This window comes from Anopheles gambiae, chromosome X (assembly GCF_943734735.2).
Source record: "Anopheles gambiae chromosome X, idAnoGambNW_F1_1, whole genome shotgun sequence".
Classification (NCBI taxonomy): domain Eukaryota; kingdom Metazoa; phylum Arthropoda; class Insecta; order Diptera; family Culicidae; genus Anopheles; species Anopheles gambiae.
The window spans coordinates 20,448,281-20,470,483 of record NC_064600.1 but is presented as its reverse complement, the minus strand read 5'-3'; the positions used below and the strand labels follow the sequence as shown (position 1 = coordinate 20,470,483).

The following is a 22,203-nucleotide window of genomic DNA, read 5'->3' as shown; positions in this document are numbered from 1 at the left end:
CAATGAACACTTAACCACACTCAAGCTTATTCATTATTCACAGCGTTTTAAATTTTCATATGCTTAATGATCGTGATGTGATTTATAAAATATGTACACAAAACACTAGATGCTGCTACCGAGCATCGTAATTAAACATTATCTTTAAATAAAAAGAACGCTGAACAATCAATAACTATAATTTTTTTAAGCCCAACAACGCAAGCTCTTACATAGTCTTCTTCTTCTTTGGCTCAACAAACGATGTCGGTCAAGGCCTGCCTGTACCCACTTGTGGGCTTGGCTTTCAGTGACTAATTGATTCCCCCCCATAGCAGGATAGTCAGTCCTACGTATGGCGGCGCGGTCTATTTGGGGATTGCACCCATGACGGGCATGTTGTTAAGTCGTACGAGTTGACGACTGTACTACGAGACCGGCTGCTCTTACATAGTACTTACATTAATATGATTTCTACATGCGAGGGAAAAATAAGGCAAATTTGCACGTTCTTCATGTTAAACTAAATATTAAACTAAACGGATTTGAATAATGATTGTCACATAATGGACAACGAAGCCGTAATGAGAATATATCAATTACTACATAGTTATGACACGAAACGACTCTGCCGCGTGAACTAGTCTCAAGACACGAGTATCTGTAGAATTAAAACAGGGAACATGAAAAGAACACTGTCATTACCAAAGGTTTTTTGTTTGACTACTTTCACGGTAAGCAAAGTTAGCATTAATTACTTCCCATCAACTTATCTGTTGATTTGTGAAAAGCATCACGGAATTGTTGTGCGTTCGATTAGCAACACAAGAGAGAGAGAGAGGGTCCTTGTTTATTAAACGCGACAATTTTTTTTCACGAAATTAAAACAGGGGTTTTCCATACACAAAGCCAGATGTCAAATAGAATAATGTTCTGCAACAGAAGATACTTTGTTGACGGACAGTTTTAATTGTAGATGGCGCCTTAATAAAATGCTTTTTTGAGCGAGCACAACGAAAGCCAAAACTCAACCGGATTTCGTACCTGGTTTTGACGGAAACACAGGTTTAACTTATTCTTGGCTATTTTAAAGTTCACACTAACGCCAAGTTATCGCCTACAGCTGTGCCAGTTGTAGGTAAAACAGTACACTTCATAACAACCACTACCACAACAAATGGCAGTACAAACACAGACACTCACCCAGATAACGATGCGGATTTTCCACTTCATTGGCGCAGGGGATGAGAAGCTAACAGCAGCAGAGACGGCAGAAGGTAGACGCGGCAATAGGGGGATGATGGACGTGTTGATATAGAGGAAATGAAAAGCTATATAGCTGGCAGGAAGGTTTGTAAAGATCAAAGGAAAACTTTGGCCAGCGAAAAAAGAGAACCGGCAAAGAGCAACCACCGGCGCAACACCAAACCGACCGACCGGAGTCTGATAAAGCCGATTTTAGAAGCCGGAGAGTAAGTGTGTCCTAAGAACACAACACAACACAGAGACAACAACAAGTTACAAAAGAACTCACACTGCTTGGGACGTTTGTGTCCGTGTATAACACGCCCCGTATAGCTTGATGGCAGCGGAAACGTGTGCAAATCCCTTGGAGACAAAAACATGCACGTGTACGAGACGAGTACAAAGTGGAACTCGTTTTAAATTCCTGTCGTGCCGTTATCGAGCAGTGCTGCATAAAAAAACTCATTTTGTTAGGAAACTTAAGTGATAGATAGCTTTATCTTTAAAAGTCATAAAACTTGCTAAAATAACTATGTACGAAGTTTAAGTTGCGTTATCCATCCAGACAGTGTCCACCATAAAAGAACTCCAGCAAAAAAGCTTCTCTAAATTACAACGCAGAGCAAACAAACGATTTAATCGTGTTTGAAGGTCATTACAAAAAACATCTTATCAGTCGCCCGAAGTTATGCGATACACAACGGTCAACAAATAAACGAGCATAATGTTGTAAGTAGTTTGCCCAAAGAAACGGCTTGAGAGAAAGATGGGGTGTTCTGTTTACCAGCGTCCACTCAAACCGGCACACGTTTGAAGAGGTATAAAACTGGGTATGGTGGTGTTTGCACTTTCCATTTGAGGCGTGCGGTCAAGACACCCATACAACACCATAAGCAGGCACCGTTCGGACGTTTTTTTGTCTGGGCAGGTAGATTATAGAGAGAAGGTAGCACCGCTCATAATCTGCTTATAAATCTTAGCTCAGTTCTACCGCTTATTTATCGTCGAATTGAATATTATAATGCAACTACACAACGATTTCCAAGCGATTCAGGTAATCTCTTTATCCTTAATAGCCTGCAACTCTTCTCTCTCTTCTCTCTCTTCTCTCTCTTCTCTCTCTTCTCTCTTTTCTCTCTTTTCTCTCTTTTCTCTCTCTTCTCTCTCTTCTCTCTTTTCTCTCTCTTCTCTGTCATCTCTCTCTTCTCTCTCATCTCTCTCATCTCTCTCATCTCTCTCATCTCTCTCATCTCTCTCTTCTCTCTCTTCTCTCTCTTCTCTCTCTTCTCTCTCTTCTCTCTCTTCTCTCTCTTCTCTCTCTTCTCTCTCTTCTCTCTCTTCTCTCTCTTCTCTCTCTTCTCTCTCTTCTCTCTCTTCTCTCTCTTCTCTCTCTCTCTCTCTCTCTTCTCTCTCTTCTCTCTCTTCTCTCTCTTCTCTCTCTTCTCTCTCTTCTCTCTCTCTTCTCTCTCTTCTCTCTCTTCTCTCTCTTCTCTCTCTTCTCTCTCTTCTCTCTCTTCTCTCTCTTCTCTCTCTTCTCTCTCTTCTCTCTCTTCTCTCTCTTCTCTCTCTTCTCTCTCTTCTCTCTCTTCTCTCTCTGTCTTTTATCTGTATCTTTCTCTCTGTTTCTCTTTATTTCGAAAGGTTCCGCAATTCGCCCTACAACAAGCACACAAAAATTCATTTGTTTCCCGCGCAAAAATGGCCGCCAAAACCCCCGCGCTGTCTACATCTTCGTGATTAGGGATTCTCTTTGAAGTTTCGAGTGTGTTCAGCATCCGCGCGCGCCCACTTCCAAATTAAGGGTTTCCCGTATTTTCCATCTCATCACTTCCCGCGCGCTTTACCCTAGTGAGCGCAGTCCTTTAAAGTCTGACAACTGGATGTGGCTCGACAACATCCCGTCGTCCTCCCTCTGGCATCCTCTTGATTTTCCCTTTTCTGTTCTTTTTGGGAGTACACGTGGCAAAAACATGCGAACCATTTCAATCACCCACCCAGAACCTGGCTGTAACTGCTGGTGTGTTTGAACAGAGAAAAGCGCACGGTGATGGGATGGGTTGTGAGAGAGGAAAATGATGAGCGGATAAAAGGAAAGCCGATCAACATATTGCTTTCAGCGAGTTGGGTGCGCGCGTCAAATGAATAATATTCATCGCTTCGATATATTCCGAAGTTGTTCCCATATTTTTAAGCTAGTTATCTTCCCTGTCACTAGCTTCAAAGAATTTTATTTTTTCACATAAGAACAACATGAATTTCGAGTTTATCGGTTGTTTATTATGAAGGGAGTACTGCCCAGTTTTGAGGTTTGACATAAATGTTCAAGATTGAAATATCACTTACTGGAGACACAAACGCTGTTACAGGCAGTATATCGATTTGATTGATTATGTCATTGAAAGTCATGTAAGTTGTGGGTGATTGTGGGGAAGAAAATTGCATCTGGCTTGACACTAAATTATACACCATCGATGTTTCTCCTTCTTATCAATATTTCAGCAGTCGGAAAGATAGATGTCATAAAGCGCCCCCAAACACACGACATAACTCTGTCGATTTGTTGTCTGTCTCCCAGGCCTTTGGTCTCTCAGAGCACACTATTTATGCAAGCCTGACAAGGATACTGACCTCCCCCTGTGACTGTGGGAAGTAATACAGTTGTACCAAAGCGATAATTGAAATACAACGATGTCGTGTTATACAATTTGCCAAACAATTGCACCAACCACTTCCGGGATTTTTTAGTATTAAGGGCTATCGCCCTACCGTTCTAATTATCACTGCACACATATGGCATTGGGTGAGAGTTTTTTTTTTATGGCCATCCAGCAATTATCCAATTATGTACCTTTTGGAAAATCGACTGTGCGGTGAGAATCAAGTATATGCTCCTCGTTCAAAGTACAGTAGAGCACATTCGACAGCTAAAAACTCCCCATGCGAGTGTTGCTATTAAATCGTGTGTATCCAAGTCATGCAAATTAAACTTTTATTATGCAAATTTTATATAAACTCGCTTTAAATGTTCAGAGCTCAAGTGCAGTAGATGCGTTGAAAGATGTACAACAACATCTTCCGAATAACAAATTTATACCCTTTTTTAATTAAGGTAGATTTTTAAAGCTTTTGCTATAATTCAAATACAAACTCACTATGAATTTAATTTCAATTCAAAAACGTGCTATTGCCATAGAAATGGCAGCACTAACACGTTGTCCATCATGCAATAATGTTTATTCGTGCAGCCATCGTGCAGCTCTAAAAGACCTGCCAAGGATGGGAGAAACAATCGTACCCTTCTCAACGGTGCGCTTACTCACACTCTTTCTCGTTGTGTGTTTTCTTCCTCCCATTACCCGCACCTAATGGAAGAGAAACGAAACGAGGGTGGAAAGCAGTTTTCCTTTGATCTTTGCTCGGTTGACGATCTGAAACCCGCCCCGGTGCTGCGCCCTACAGCCCTTATCAACCTTCATGTTCCTGCTTATTTTCTGCTTCGTATAACCTCTCCACTACTCGGACGTCTGTCCTCATTCCGTGTCTCTGTTGCTTTTCGAGACTGTTCTCCGTAATGGCACGGGTCGACGAGATTCCAAATATTTCATGTTCAAAGCGCGCAATACGCCCGCATCCGAACCAGGATCCAGGACACCATCTCTTCTTCAACAATTCACCCACCCAGTTGCTATGGTAACAGTTTGTCACACACCTACTCTTCACGCAGCGAATCGTTTCACCTTTTCATGCTATGTTATTTTCCTATGCTGCACGACACTAGGACCACATGCCACCGGCCCTATGTTTTGATTAAGAAACGTTTCGTTGAAACTTTCTTATAGAAAGAAAAAAAAATCTTTATCTCGGTTAACAGTTTCGGCCAGGACAAAACTCGATTTGTGTAAACCGTTCCCTGCAACCGTTCGCTTGCGATCTTGAAAGCGTTTTCTTAACATCCAACCAACGAAACACGGCTATCAAAATCCTAACGATCGAGGGAATGTAAAAAGTTGTAGTCTGTCCCGTAGATAAGATTTATTTTTTAATCGATAAATTTGTGAGCTTATGATAAGATTGAGTTGAGAGATAAAATTGTGAGTTGAAATAGCCGTCGAGTTGTTAATTGGCCAACCATATTGTTCCAGCTTGTTGCAGCTGAGTTGCGCGCAAGGATGCTGGCTGCCAACCGTTCATTCTACAACCTGAAAAAGCAGTTCACTTCAAAGAACCTGTCGCGACGGACGAAGCTGGGACTATATAGTACCTATATAGTACCAGTACTCACATACGCCTCTGAGACATGGACACTGTTCAAATCTGACGAAACCCTCTTAGCCGCGTTCGAGAGGAAGATGCTCAGAAGGATATTTGGCCCCGTATGTGTGGAAGGACAATGGAGGAGCCGCTATAATGACGAGCTATACGAGATGTACGGTGACCTCACTGTCGTACAGCGTATAAAGCTCGCCAGGCTCCGGTGGGCTGGCCATGTTATACGCATGGAAACGGACGACCCAGCCCGTAAAGTCTTTTTAGGCCGTCCACAAGGACAGAGGAGGCGTGGTAGGCCCAAATTGAGGTGGCAAGATGGCGTGGAGGCGTCCGCCATTAAGGCCAGGATAACGGACTGGCAGACGAAGGCGCGAGACCGTGAGCGGTTTCGGACACTCCTTGTAGCGCCGGATAAGTAAGTAAGTAATTGTTCCAGCTATTATATTACAGGTTTTTTTCTAGACAGCTCAACACCATAAGCAACCAATTCAATCCGTTGAAATACATTTTAACAATAACACAAGTGGCGCGTGAAACCATTTCCTACTCCTCTCTCTATGAACAGTATTTTCATTACTCATTTATTAAAGATTACAGATGGTTTCCAGCGTTTTTCGATCATCTAGTCGTCCCACATTCTATTTTTATCCTTTCCGCTGGGCTTCCCAAAAGTGCACATCACATGACCTAAGGTCTGGTTCGATGGTTCAATGTGAAAGTTCGACGGCTTTTTGTCTTCCAGCTTCAAGATTGCGATCAAATATGCTCTGAAAAGTTGGAAGAAAAATATGCCACTGAAAGAAATTCGAGGGGCAAACAATTCAGCAAAACCTGCTACAAAACTACATAGCGGTGCCTCCTACATTTTTCTTACATTTCGGTAGTGAAGATGTCGTTTCGGTAGTGAAGAAAACGCTAAAAATGAACTGACTATCAACCCGGTCTGCGATTCACGCTGAAACTGGTGAATGTGCTACTGGTGAATTGAAACTAGAATGATCTGTCGTTGGTAACTTTGTGTACATTTGGCATACATATAACAATGTGGAATTGGGACTTTATGGATTAGAAATGAAGATCACAGTTTTGAGTAAACCCTGTATATATACGCTAGTGGCACGTAAGTAGGTTGTCGACCTTGTGCACACCACTATCGGTTTTCTCACTATGAACATTATTCTCATGGTTTTCAACGTTTTTCAATAATTGTGATTCTCGACCCGGCTTACGACTTTTGCTGGTAAAAAATTTAGCGAGATGGTGTTACTAGTGATGATTTTAATATTATTATTATATTTATATTTTATATTTGATATTCACCTTAGTTTTATATTCCTACTTACATTAGATGACCTTTTAGTATTTAATGTTAACAATATAAACTATTCAACAATAAACATCAATATGAGATCAATCTGAAACCCAGAAAATTTATGTAAGGGCGGTTCCGTGATAAAGTCGTCAACTCGCACGATTTTATAGATAGCCCGTCTTGGGTTAAAGTCTAGAATGAACCGCTCTCCATAGAAATCTTTGACTGACTATCTAGCGTGGTTCTCATTAAGTATCGAAAGCTTGTATAGGTCTTTATAGACCTACCAATTAGAAGAATGGTGTATTAATCAGTTAACGAATTTTCAAAACATAAAATATTACTTCTAAGTAACTAGCAACGTGTATGTTATGTTTTGCAAAAAAAAAAAAATTGGACATTGAACGACGACGTTCCGTGCAGGAAGATCGTTTTACACAAGCAACAATTAAGTTGCTTCACATCATGATCAATTTTGCTTTCATTAAAGTGCACAATCAACAAGTAAACGCGTAAAACCTACAGCAAAATCGTTGATAGCACGCGCAGCGGAATTATAAGCACGGATCAGGAAAAAAGGACGGCAAAAGCTTCATTCATTCTTACTGCCAACCACGACGCTTGCATCAGCTAGCTTCTATTTGTCATTGTACAAATTTGCTTACAAACATGTGACGGTTGCATTGAAGCGAATGAATCGATTTTTATAACGCGTGCAACAGAAGACTTGTGTTTTATGGCTTTTGTTTATGTTTGCCTGTGAAATCACTTTCAATGCTCAAGGAACAATCCCCTCCCTCCTTCACCTTAGTTGTCCTTTTGTTCGATATCACAACGATCGCCGCTTGTTTTTATTTGTTTGGCGTTTTGCAAACAAATACCGCTTTGCTTTGTCGAACGGCAGGGGAAGCTCGCAAACAAATTAAACAAAAATTATAGATAGAAATCTACAGCCTAGTACATTACATTCCATTCGTCCAAACTTTTGGAACCATTTGGACCGTAAACTTCTGTAACCAATCAGTGTTACAATTATATATATTTCCAGCAACGCAGTTGATGTGAAGAAGGATTAGCAAATCAGATACCGACATAACAGCTAGATGCGATACTTGTTAGTTCCGGAGGAGTGAAGAGGATTACTATCAAGAAACAGCACGATCACAGCAACCCTGAATGCACTAATTATAACATTATTGCTAAAGCAGACCACACAGTAAACAAAAATTGGTTGGAAGAAGGTGTATTTATTCGCGCTTACATTCTCCCAGGAACTGTAGATACTCCATCGTTCCGTTCATATGAGTATTGTCAGCAAATCAACATTTGCGCGCAAGAAATGCCTTGAGCATATGATACGATATTTGCGTTCTGAAAACCGCCTTGGTTGAGTATTCATCTCCACTTGAAAAACCAGATGCAAATCTAACTGACAGTTTTTTTTTAAATCCAAACAATGGTGAACTAGCTGACTCCTGCACCACTAGGCGACTCTTCTTACACTACTATTGAGTGAGTGGTGAGGGTGAACTTATTAGTGAATGATTGACAGTTGGCAGTTGGTTTGCGCTGGTTAAAGGTTGCTAGCATTGGTGGATGGAAGTTGATTTTGATAGATGCTGCTGCATGCGCTGACTTGTTGAGATGACACTCGCTGAATTATACCTGCATATTTTAAATTCCACTTTTTCATGCCTAAATTCAAACGTCAGAGTACACTGTCAGAACGAGAGCACAAAAATGACTTTCCCTGAAATACACACCAAGGTCCAAACAAATTTACCACTACATAGTTAAACGCACACGCAGATCGTAAAAACGTATCGTTATAGAAGCTTATAGAAGCTCTTAGCGTACTAAATTGTCACTAATTTGATATCCATCTCAAAGGATCGCAACCCATTGCAAAAGTTCTGACACGTGGCGCAAAGTTTTTCTCCCTTTGTATCCTGGCTGGCGAACACCACACAATCCGAAACAACGCAAGCACGACCAGTAAGCGATGAACAATCAATAAGCGACTGTCGCTGCAACGTGTTTGTATTTATAGCCGCGCTTTGAGATGGGAAGATCCTTCTTTCGTCCAGCCTGTCTTCGTTCTCTTTCCGGCTTTCCGTTACCGATATTCTCCAGACAAATGATGGCCGTTTGACCATATGTGATGGTATCGTTATTGGCAATTCTCATCCAGCGATCGCCCGTTCTAGTCCGTCTTTTGATCGCCGTCATAGATCGCCGTTCTATGTCTTTTGTTTTACAAGGAGGGGGAATCTTCGAAAGCCTCCCGTTGTCCCGTGTTGACGGGACATGGGATTCTTACCCAGTAAACCCCCTCCTTGGGCCAACAGACAAGACGCTTGTGGCTGTCATTTGTACTGCTTGCTGCAGGATATATACATTGGATTTTTTTGTATCAACCTTATAATAAAAAGTGTCATTTTCATTTAAAAGAATATGTAATGAAACGGAAAGAAACAGTAAAGTCCCTGCGCCTGCTACTTGAATTCACACTCGTTACGACAAATATACATGCGCCATGTTCCTTCTTTCCGCGGTTCCCCCATGGAAAACAACGATAGACTGACCGGAGAGAAAGGGAGGCAACCGGAGTAGCAAGCAAAGCGTAGGGTAAAATAACTTTAGCTACACACTTAAAAATATTTCACGACCTCGGTTAAAAAAACTGCCGAAATCCGTCGGCTCTTTCGATTCTTGCTGATATGCCAGTTGAAAAAACCCAGTAGCCGAAAATCAGTACCATTTAAAACTGAAATATCAGTTAAATAAATATTTGAACCCAAACTCGGCAGCACAACATGCCGAGCACATACGTTAACACTGCTGTCACCGAGATAATCCGTCAAAATAACCGAGATTTCAGCTTTACTGTTTGGATTAGCCGATGCTCGGTATTTTATCTGTCATTCGCCATTCTGTTAATCTCGTGCTAATGAAACGAAAACCTTTCGGAGTGATGTTGTGATGTAAAATTAAAAGTGTAAAAATATAAGTGAAAATGAGGCTCTCAGCGTGAAAAAACTGAGTATCAGTAGCGTGCGATCTAGCACGGGTATGGAACGGGGTTGGGGCTAGGAAACTCCATCAGCGCACGCAACCGGTGCTCTTCAGAGCGTCGCTCGGAGCAGTCCCTATTCAAGGATCAGATGTGGAAGCTAATCCGGTTGGTTCAACCTTTGCCAGACCGTTCAGACTTCCAGGATTCATTTCCGGTCACCTACACGAGGTAAGTATCAACACTCGATCACATGAAATCTAAAAAGGGTTCACTCAGACTTGTTTCACTCTGTCCGCTTTACAGAACCGTGCCTGTACCAGTGCCCACTCCTTGTCCGGCTCTTTTTCCTGTACCGGTACCACATCCAAACGCTGTGCCCCATCCGGCGGTTGAATCGGCGCCTGTCCCAACGCTTTCCATCACATCAAAAAAACCCATTTACAAAAAAACCCCCATACGCAAATAAAATCACTAAAATAAAAATAAAATGTTTTTATATTTAGCCGAAATCTCGATTTGCTCTAACCGAAAATCTCGGTTAAACTTAAACGTCAAAACAAAATGACATTAATCGAGATGTCGGCAACAGAAATTTAACCGAGATCTTTGCCGAGATCTCAGTTGTGCAGATCTCGGCAAAAATTAACCGAGATTCGGCAAAATTTTTAAGAGTGTAGGTTGTGGTGCTGCGCATTATCCCACCAGCAAATTTTGGCGCATACCATTTACTCGAAAAGCTTCCAAGGATTCCACCAATCAAAGAATCGGAAACGTTGGTTAGAATTCCTACCCACGTACCCAAATACAAACACATTACTTTGCAAGCTCGGATAGGACACAAGATTGTGATTGTAAGAAACGCTGAAATTCAATGCGCTATACCATACATGATGTGAATATGATTGTTAAATGTATAATGTTTCTATATTCTTAATGTTAAAAATAACGTATTCAAATACCTTTCGCTTAAATTATATTAATGATTGTAGAGGTAATAAGTAGCGTTTTTATCACTGAAAGTCCAAATTTACGATGTGTGTGTGCCTCAATGGCAAAGTATGACAAGCGTTTCGAAAAGAGCGGCAAATCCTATAATTAAGATTGCACTAAGATGAACACTACGCACAACGAATTGCTCTTTCTCTTCGCAATGCATACCTAAAGGTGCGTTCACGTTTGTTCTAAAAGCTTTAGAATGCTTTTAGTTATGCATCTGTGTGTGCATGTTTTTTTTTGTGTTACTATTCCACTTATCCTGTTGATGATGGCAATACGGTTGTTGTGCCGCTGAAGGTTTGATATGTAGCTTGACGTTGAATTTATTGAGACGTAAATTTTTGTTTTTTTTTTTTATTTCACCCAACTGATTGAGATTGTACACAAAAATACATGCATTTTATGTAAAAATATTGACAAAAAGGAAAGTTATTTCTTTAGAAAACTATTCGAGAGAATTCTGTGAGAAATAAAAGACAACTGATAAAACCTTGAATACTAGACACAGCATACGCACACACTATACGCGGAATTTAACGTACCGTACGGTTTCACCCACTTTCAACAACTATCACTTGGCTCTGCGAAACGACAAATCCAATGGACTTTAAGGCAAATCAAATACAAATAGCCATGCTATTTTCTTCGATTTTTGTGTGTGCGTTTAAAAATTAGAACCACATCAACAACATCAAATAAATGCTAACAACAAATGCAGCAACAAACAAATAGAATAACTCACGAGCTTAGAGCTACACACAGATGGCAGAGATGCGCGCGCGCGACTAACGTTGACCGTTGTTGATGCAATAATGCCTAAGTAGACAACCTAGCAGCAGCAAAATCCAAAAGAGACATACACCGGCAGATCGGGGCGGTTACCGGTCCCATTTCACCGTGGAAGAGTATGGGCAAATAACGTACATATGCATGCTTTTATCAACAATACTTTCTCCGTCTTGCACTAACTTCTCTCTCTCTCTCTCTCTCTCTCTCTCTCTCTCTTTCACTCTCTCTCTCTCTTTCTCTCTCTCTTTCTCTCTCTCTCTTTCTCTCTCTCTCTCTCTCTCTCTTTCTCTCTCTCTCTCTCTCTCTCTCTCTCTCTCTCTCTCTCTCTCTCTCGCTCGCGCGCACGCGTGCTCACTCTCTCTCTTTCTCCCCTTTCCCAACTATCATTTCGTTTGTGGCTGTCGAACTACCAAAGTAAACGAGAACGAACGAGAAAACCGGCAACCATTTTGTAGCGTGATTAGTAGCCTTTTTGGCTCCACCTTCATCCTTGCTATTAGGACCCACTGCGAGATGTGGATTAGGTATCCTTATTGCGCAATGAGAGGGGAACTTTTCCCCAACTTTCGCCCAGCAAAAATGAAAAAAAAACAAGGTGGAAAATGATGGATGTCCTGTGGGACTACTACGTATTTTCCTGCTTCCTTTGCCGAGGCACTCTTACTTAAAGGGCGGTGAAATAAGGATAACACGATGCACACAACTGTGGCCGATGCGTGCGCACACATTTTGCCCTTCTCGACCATGCAAGGGCGTGCAAATAGCACCCAACCCAACAAAAAAGGAGAGAAAACTGCATTTTACGACATTTTTATTCACACTTAATTTCCATATGTTCCTTCATTAGAGCTTTCTACACTTTATTACAGGGTTTACCAAGTCACTTTGCGATGTGAGCTGCACAATTCATCTCACTTGAGACGTATTTCTATTCTGACGTGCTACTTCATTTGGCCCGAAATAATTTTCCATTCCGCCGCATTCATTTTCATCCATTATATGAAGTCTTTTCACAGGGGATGTTTAGCTGGAGCCGTCCGCGATGTTTACATTTTTTTCAAAAATAAATTTTTGGACTTTTAGTGCTGATTTGTGATACAACTATGTTGTTTAACAAAGAATAGAAGTTTATCTTTGCTCCGCTGTAGCATTCTAGCAGAAAAATGGATTATTTGTTGAGATATTAGCAGTTGAACCTGCTCAGTCAAATCTGCTAATAACACAATGAATAACCCATGTTTCGGCTAGAATGCTACAGCGGAGCAAAGATAAACTTCTATTCTTTGTTAAACAACATAGTTGTATCATAAATCAGCACTAAAAGCCCAAAAATTTATTTTTGAAAAAAATGTAAACATCGCGGACGGCTCCAGCTAACATCCCCTGTGAAAAGACTTCATATAATGGATGAAAATGAATGCGGCGGAATAGAAAATTATTTCGGGCCAAATGAAGTAGCACGTCAGAATAGAAATACGTCTCAAGTGAGATGGATTGTGCAGCTCACATCGCAAAGTGACTTGGTAAACCCTGTAAATGCTCGTTTTCTCGTTGTCACTATTTTAAAGATTTTCAGCAAAGAAATTAGCTGAATACCATTCGATCAGCAAAATCAGTACAAAGTTTCATTCCATTCGGTCATATCGACCTGTCAAGATGGTACGAACATCAAAACAAAACAAACACGATCTTCGCTTGTTCGTGTTGTGCAAATAGTTGATTTGGTAGGCACTTACAGGCGCACTACGAATATCAACGCATCAATAAAGTATTATTTTGAAAGGAAAATTTCGTAACTTTTTCGAACAAGCAACAAACAACAAGCGTTTCCAATTACTCAACAATGATTAATTCCATGAAACTGTAGTAAACTATTCTTAATGGTTCTGTAAACACTATTTTACTGAAAAGTTTGTTTTCCTGTAAGTTATCTTTTTTTTACTCTTGTAAGAATCATTATAATTTTACAAGGCAAATGAGCAGATATTTGACAATTGTAGTTTTAGATCACATAAAAAATACAAAAACCGTGTAGTTTGATTAGTTTTTGAGAAAAAAGTAGTTAAATTTTATAAATCCTAAAGCGATTGTTTAGACTTGAAATTTACATTTTTTTTCAACCATTTAAAGCTTCCAAAATAGGCCTAAAATCTTCCAAAATAGGTTTTTTTAAAATTAAAACAAAGAAATTATTGACTACTTAACTTAATTTCAATAATTCCGTAACACACAGTTTTAGAAATTACTTTTATTTTTATAAATAAAGCGATTGACTCACAGTCAAAAATGTATGCCTTAGAGGCAAAATTTGATGACCACTGTCAAAAATTGATGTCTTCGAGGCAAAAATTGTGACACGTTGTCAAAAATTGGTGCCTTTGAGAGAAAAATGGGTGTGTTAGAATCAAATTTTAGGGGCTACAACTGTAACAGCCCTGGGAGAAATCAGATCTGGTATGATCTATTGACGCAGCTATTGTTTATAGATGTCCACACTTATAAACCAAACTCATAAAAGAACTACGACCACGATCTCCATTTCGGAGATCCGTAATCATATTCTGTGCATGTCGGCTATGCCCAATTTGACACATTTAAGAATTTAAGAACGTTTACAACCGAATTAATTAGTGTTGCTTTCTTAAAACATTTATTTTCTTCGTTGGTCCGGATAAAAATGTTTTTTTGCTCTAAAAACTTTCAAAACATCGGATATAATTCGAATCTTTTATTGTAAACAGAAGCGCAGGATTCCAAAACAGAACGCAGAGAACATTAATGCATGGCAAATAGAGACAGCGTGTTATGAGAGACAGCGGCACACATTATCATGATTTAGTGTGTTCAATGAAAACACCTCCCAAAAGTATCTCCACCTTTGCAAATAAAAGATCCGAAGCACTCGTGTAACGTGAGACTCGTAGTATGCACTTATCGTGATTTCAGTTTTTGTAGAAACTACAAAACAAAATTATAATAATTTTACCATACGTTTAAGGTTTGGTTCAAAATGCAACCACCCAATCCTATACTGGCCGATTTCATGGGTTTAGCTAGAGAAAGCTAAATATTCAGCCTGGGTCAGAAGAAATATTCTTCAACTGGGTTGCATCATCCATATCCTATCGACAGTTACGAACCACCATATCAAAAAGCCGATACCATTTTGATGAATGTGTGCAAAATAATTATACCTCTCAAAGTATTTTTATTCTTAATGTTGTTTTTATTACTTGTAAAAGTTTATATACTATTAATAGGGCCACCCAAACCAGGGATTTATATTCCCAGTTCATTCCGGATTTTTTGGAAGTTTACCAGGTTCTCTACAATTTGTATGCTGGTCGTCGATAAACTTGCACGATACTCAAATGATTATTGCATAAAACGTTTTCATGTGTTAGTTTTTTATAATTTAATTCATGTTTTGAAATTCGTGTTAAAATTGAGCTTTTAATACTGCTGTTACTGAATACTGCTTTTTATGAACCCGCATACGATATTTACAGGGTTTTTTACTTGATGTCACAATCGTAACAACGTTTAACGCAACTGCAGCATTTTACAGGACAAGCGCATCAATTGTTTTTGGAACGTCATGACGCTTACAGGGTTTCACACTTTATCTCAACCTTTAAAAAACGTAAAAAACGAAAGAAATAATTGAGTTTCTAATAGACTGATGTACACAAAGGTTATCCGTGTAAACAAATATTCGACCGCATGTCCTCGGCGCGGACCAGTGTGTTTCGAGAAATGTGCCGCAGATTCAGCATTGCATCCGATGATGAATTGCAACGTTTTCAGGTATCATCAACGATTTCAAGCATCATACCGCAATCTTGGCTTTGGCTAAGACATATTCGGGAAGGGGTCCCGCGGTCTTGAGATAAAGTGTGAAACCCAGTAAGGCAGCATTCACACTTGATATCTCAAGCGCGATTATGTAGGGGAAAACGGGGTAAAATGGGCATGTTAAGCAGTTTACTGAATACTCCTTTAAATATGCCACAAAACACAATTATTCTTACATTATTGTATGCCTGCACCATTTAACTATGGATTAAAATTGCCACCTAAAATGAAATTAACTTTAAAACATGAAAAACTGTTAAATAAATGTTGATGTTTTACGAGGAACTATTTTGTCACGCGAGGCACGAATTGTACAGAAAAATCATATATTTAAAAGTATATCATGTAAAACTGCCACGCATCCCTGTGACATTGATTTAATACTAGAACCGCCGGACTTTTCAACCTTACTAAAACCGCCATATGGGACAATTTTGTCCCATTCGTTATGTGTACATATTTAGACATGTTTATTATTTCCTAAGGGTTTCATGTGGTAAAATAATTAATAAACTCCATAATTAGGTATAATAAATCTTTATAAGACGACGAACCAGTGCTACTAATAAAATTGTGCTAGAGTGTACGGTTGAGCCGGTCTCGTAGTACAGTCGTCAACTCGTACGACTTAACAACATGCCCGTCATGGGTTCAATCCCCAAATGGACCGTGCCGCCATACGTAGGATTGACTATCCTGCTATGGGGGGAAATCTATTAGTCACTGAAAGCCAAGCCCACAAGTGGGTACAGGCAGGCCTTGACCGACAACGGTTGTTGAGCCAAAGAAGAAGAAGAAGAAGAGTGTACGGTAGAATGCTTTTATGGACTAGCCGATTGAATATAGCGAAAACATAAGCACGTAGTAAGCAAAAGTAAAAGCACGTATGTAGTTAAATACTTTCGCGCACTTTTATTGTTCTATTCGTATTGACATGCCTTGTCACAAAATGCGTACACGCCAGTGCTGCCAGACTTGCAGAAGCACACCCCTCACTCGTTGACAGCAGGGATGCCAACCATCACAATTAAATTTGCTTATGGGACAAAAATGTCCCATATGGCGGTTCTAGGATAAAAATGATTTTTTTAAAGAACCATATGGAATACAATTATTTTTATTAGCGCATTCGAAAGATCGTTCAAAATAAATAAAAGTCAGAAAATTTCAATGGTTTGTCACGACGGCAAGCGGAATAACACACCTTTTTCGAGTGCGATGGGACAAAAAAGTCCCATCGGCGGTTCTAGTGTTAAGCTTATTTTCGAAAAAAATTACATCAATACATTACTCAATCTTTACAGGGTTTACCAAGTCACTTTGCGATGTGAGCTGCACAATTCATCTCACTTGATACGTATTTCTATTCTGACGTGCTACTTCATTTGGACCGAAATAATTTTCTATTCCGCCGCATTCATTTTCATCCATTACATGAAGTCTTTTCACAGGGGATGTTAGCTGGAGCCGTCCGCAATGTTTACATTTTTTTCAAAAATAAATTTTTGGGCTTTTAGTGCTCATTTGTGATACAACTATGTTGTTTAACAAAGAATAGAAGTTTATCTTTGCTCCGCTGTAGCATTCTAGCCGAAACATGGGTTATTCATTGAGTTATAAGCAGATTTGACTGAGCAGGTTCAAATGCTAATATCTCAAAGAATAATCCATTTTTCGACTAGAATGCTACAGCGGAGCAAAGATAAACTTCTATTCTTTGTTAAACAACATAGTTGTATCACAAATCAGCACTAAAAGCCCAAAATTTTTTTTTTGAAAAAAATGTAAACATCGCGGACGGCTCCAGCTAACATCCCCTGTGAAAAGACTTCATATAATGGATGAAAATGAATGCGGCGGAATAGAAAATTATTTCGGGCCAAATGAAGTAGCACGTCAGAATAGAAATACGTATCAAGTGAGATGAATTGTGCAGCTCACATCGCAAAGTGACTTGGTAAACCCTGTATTTGCATTTTTCTTGATTATTTGTTATGTAAGGGTTAAGAAACATACATGGTGTTCATAGAACACTCTAATGAATACATTTTGAGCTTTGGAAAGTATATTTGTAGTGAAATAATGCTTAAATAGATGATGCCCATCTTACAAGGGAAGAGTCGAATCGACTAATCAAGATGATGAATTATCTAAAAAAGACCTAATCAGACTCAGCAAGAACATCGTTTCTTCGTCATGGCAAAGAATATGGCACACAACATCAAGTCGGACTCTACGCCAAATCAAAACATACACAAACGGTTGGCCAGATACAGACTCTAGAAAAGACCAAAAAGTTTTGTCTAGACTGCGGATAGGTCACACACTCCTCACCCACAGCTATCTAATGGAAAAGAGCAGTCCCCCACTATGCAGCTATTGCGGTGTCTTCATTACCGTCAAACACCTTTTGGTTGAATGCCGTGGTTACGAACATAAACGCATAGAATACAACATCTCAAACAACATTGATGATGCTCTATCTTATAACAAACTCCATCAAAAGAACCTCCTCAAATTTCTGAAAGACACAGACCTATACAACAAAATATAATCAAATCAACCCAACTCCACAGCAATAATCTACCTGCAAAGAGATGAATGTAGTCGCAAGACTCAAAATCTCTATAAACAAATCTTACTACTACTAGATGATGCCCATTTTGCCTCCCATGTCCATTTTGCTCCGCTTTTCCCTAATATAATACAGGAGGTTGCAAAAAGTACTCAAAACCACCGAACGACGAAGAACGATCCTGAGTCAATCGCAAGTCTGCGGAACAATACGTGAACACATTGACGATACCGGGATCTGCGGAGTTGTATGGCAAGACATGTTTTATTTGTTATTTAGTTATTATGTATGCAACGTATTTTTATCAATTCTTCTATACTTTTTATGTGTTTAGTTCACTAATTATTATGGGATAAGTCTTACAAATTATTCGTAAATTTATTTGCAAATAATATTATTGAATAATTTTTTGGATTATGCCGACTTCGTCGCTACGACCAAACCTATTAAGACATTTTGCAGCACTACTCTGTACTAGTGATTTGTTGGCCAGTTTGACAGTTCACATTGATTTGTGTCATCTCTCGAATCAAGGATTGATATATTTCCAAGAAAACAGCCTGAGCAACTAGTTCATTTTCTTCAGCAGCTCTTGGCATACGCACTTTGATTAAATAATTCGTCGTATCTATTTTTTTTAGCTTGTTTGCGTAAGATCTGAGCCAGTACAGAGGTTTTGGATAAGGATACATGCCTTTCATTTGAAATCTTTGTCGTTACTAGAAAGAATACCTCTAATGCGTAAACAGCATTTTCGCAGATTTTTTGGTTCAATTATACTGATATCCAATCGGACGATACCAATCAATCGCCGGAACGAGGTAAAGGTAGGTAAACGGTAAACGGTAAAGGCAAACGGAGACTCATATCACTGTCCGTAATGTGCAAAAAACTAACCGACTGAGTGGAACCGTTAATCGTAAACTGCGTTTGAGAGTCATTCTGTAGAATAAGGCTAACCCTATCATTTCGGACTATGATTTGACCAAAAATCTAAACGCTGAATGCTGTAATGTACGACGAATCCGATTTCGAGAAGGATTTAAGTGTTTCTCAGCAATTCACATCCCAAGCCAAACCGCAAACACAGATAGAAGCCGAAGTTGTTTGAACTGGTAATGGAATGGGCGACATGGAAATCTGAATTCAAATAAATCCCGGTGATTAAATTCTGTGAGACTTCTTTACAGTCCCATCGAAGGCCTCCGAGTTCGAGAGGGACCCCGTGGAAAATGCAGGCCCATGTAAGATTGGGGGCACGTTGTCAATTGTCGGTTCAGACGGGTACAACAATTCCATACGTATCTGGTAGCAGCTGTCGTACTGCCTACCTACCGCGGTGATACCGAGCGAGTCGGATAGAAAACGTATTTAGGGGACGTGTTCAATTGTGAGGAAAAGTATTATTTTAAGAAACTCAAGAGTAATTCCTATTGCAATCTTTAATTATTATTATTGCGATTTTAAATTAGTTCAACTTCGAACTTTGAACAAACAAAAATATTTCAAACTATAAGTGATACATTTTATCAATATATTTATGACATGAAAAAATGAAATAAACAACCCAAAAATCATATAGAGTATGTGTACTAGTGTTGGCCGTTCCGGTCCGAACCTAGTAAAAAAGTTTCGTTCTTTATGTAGGCCGTTCCGTTCCGATCCTTTATACAAAATCGTTCCGTTCCGTTCATTCCGTTCTTTCCGTTCTTTCCGTTCTTTCCGTTCATTCCGTTCCGTTTCGTTCATTCCGTTCATTCCGTTCATTCCGTTCCGTTCCGTTCATTTCGTTCTTTCCGTTCATTCCGTTCTTTCCGTTCATTCCGTTCCGTTCAATTCGTTCTTTTCGTTCATTCCGTTCCGTTCAATTCGTTCTTTCCGTTCACTCCGTTCCGTTCCGGTCTTAGTCGCTTCAATAGCCGGCATCGCGAATAAATGAACTCTTTTTAACAGTCGTTTAAAGTTCATTTTGGTTTAACCGAGTTCATTTGTTGTTCATTCCTGTTAAAATAAACGACCGTCAAAACAGTTAACGACTGCTCGATATCGCATATAGGCAAACACGGGGAAAAAATTCGAGCAGTATAATTAAACGACTGTTAATTTGTATCGCATACGCTCTTGACAGTCGTTTGTTTAACGACGGCATAGGACCAGTCGTTAAAATTAACAAATGAACTCAATGCGTTCGCGATGCCATATTCTAGCAATTTTTAACGACTCTGGTTAATTTTTAACGACTGTTAATTTTAAACCAATTCTTTCGCGATACCAGCTAATAGCTGGCTGTTTTGACGGTCGTTTATTTTAACAGGAATGAACAACAAATGAACTCGGTTAAACCAAAATGAACTTTAAACGACTGTTAAAAAGAGTTCATTTATTCGCGATGAAGGCTAATCAGTTATTAAAATTAACAAATGAACTCAATGCGATCGCGATGCCAAATTCTAGCAATTTTTAACGACTCTGGTTAATTTTTAACGACTGTTAATTTTAAACCAATTCTTTCGCGATGCCAGCTATTGTTAGCAAGGTGCTGTCGTTCGTGCGTTCCGTTCTTTTAAAAAACCGGCTTTGTCCGGCTGTTGCTTGCTGCATGCAAGATAACTGTTCACTCTTTCTCGCACACAGTATGTGTTGCCTGTGCACTCTCCCATGCTCACAGGAATATTCGTCGCACTTCGTCGCGTATCGTTTATAAAAATCGTGATAAGCGAAGCCAAAAATGGTGTTGCATTTGGTATTATGGTGCAATTTGTAACATCTATTATACTTTTTGTTATAATTTATCTTGTCTTAACTAGACAAATAACTATTATTAAATTTAAATCTGCACTCATATGACAGAACGGGTTGGAAAAGATGTATTATAATATGCGAGTATGAACAACGAAAAATAAAATGTATTTATTTTTTATGCCACGATATCCACTTGATCTTGGCACTCGGCATGATTCCAATATTTAGCCATTCGATTCGAAGCATTCTGTTCCATTCGACAACCGTTTGAGTGCCGTGATGTTGTAAACGATTTATGGAAAAAAACTATTTGTTTTAAATAGTAAGTGAAATTCAAATAATAAGTCAATCTCGTGATACAATCGTCAACTCGTACCACTCAATAACATCGGCATAGGTAAAAGCCTCGAATGGATCGTGCCCCCATACGCTGGGATGATTATCCTGCTATGGGCATTTAAGTTACTGATAGCCAAGCCTATTAGTGGTACAGGAAGGCTTTGACCGAAAATGGTCGTTGCATCTAAAAAGTTTAAAAAATGCTAGATAATAAATAGCACAGCTGGTACAGCTTACTGGACATAGGTTGAACCCATCTAGATTTGTTGTCAAATATGATTTCAGATTGAAGAAACGCCTTTCCATATCCTGTAACAAATACAAATTCCCATAGTTTTTTAGCTCGTTGCCACGATTTATTGAGCGCTACCCATTTTTTTAAATTGGATTGGATTGTATAGATGTTCAATAGGACGATACCAAAATTATGAGAAAAATATACAAAAATATATGAGAAACGGTGAATAAAATCGTGAGAGGGACCCAAAACATTACAGGAATCACGAAGCGAAGAGATGCAGTACGTGTTAACGAGGGAACGAGATAGTCAGTTATATTTTCATCGTCATAGTCGAGTAGAAAATACGCTAAACATATCGCTAAAGCTGCATCTACACGATTAGCACAAAAGAGTGAAGGTGTCAAATTTTATATGGAATTGACACCTCGCGAGCAGATTCTTCCATACAATAGCACATTGTGAACAAATATGCTACTCGTGCATAAACGCCTTAAAAGACATGGGTGGTCGAATTCAAAGCATGAGTCAGCCCGGAGCAGTGTGACCTGGTTCTCGTTTTGGTATAAAGAATCACATACGTGTAAGATATGTCTGATCTGCTATCTGAAGAGATAAGAATGGTGATCCGAAAATGATACCTGGTAACTTGCTCATTTGGCACATTCGAGCCGCTTTATTTCTCTCAGCCCTGCATGTTTCGCTCGCTCAATTTACTGATCCGGATCATTTTAACGAATCCGGATATAATCTTACATTACTATAACGAATACATAATAGTCTCAATAGGCTTTAAAATGGTCAAAACGTAATGAAACTTACGTAATGAAACTAAATTTAAAAACATT

General features: G+C 39.3%; 1 protein-coding gene across 11 annotated transcripts in view; it reads right to left on the bottom strand.

Annotated features, from left to right (window-relative positions):
- Window positions 1-22,203, bottom strand: part of LOC1270538 (armadillo segment polarity protein) — a 58,569-nt gene that overhangs the window by 23,283 nt on the left and 13,083 nt on the right. The window contains exon 1 of one of the 11 annotated variants that reach the window (XM_061643270.1): window positions 11,560-11,689. The exons of 8 other annotated variants lie outside the window; for them this stretch is intronic. The gene's annotated coding sequence lies outside the window, so the exon portion shown is untranslated. Of the gene's footprint in view, window positions 1-10,780; window positions 10,911-11,359; window positions 11,499-11,559; window positions 11,690-22,203 lie in introns of those variants that run through there. 2 more of the 11 variants (XM_061643263.1, XM_061643279.1) reach the window with 2 other exon arrangements.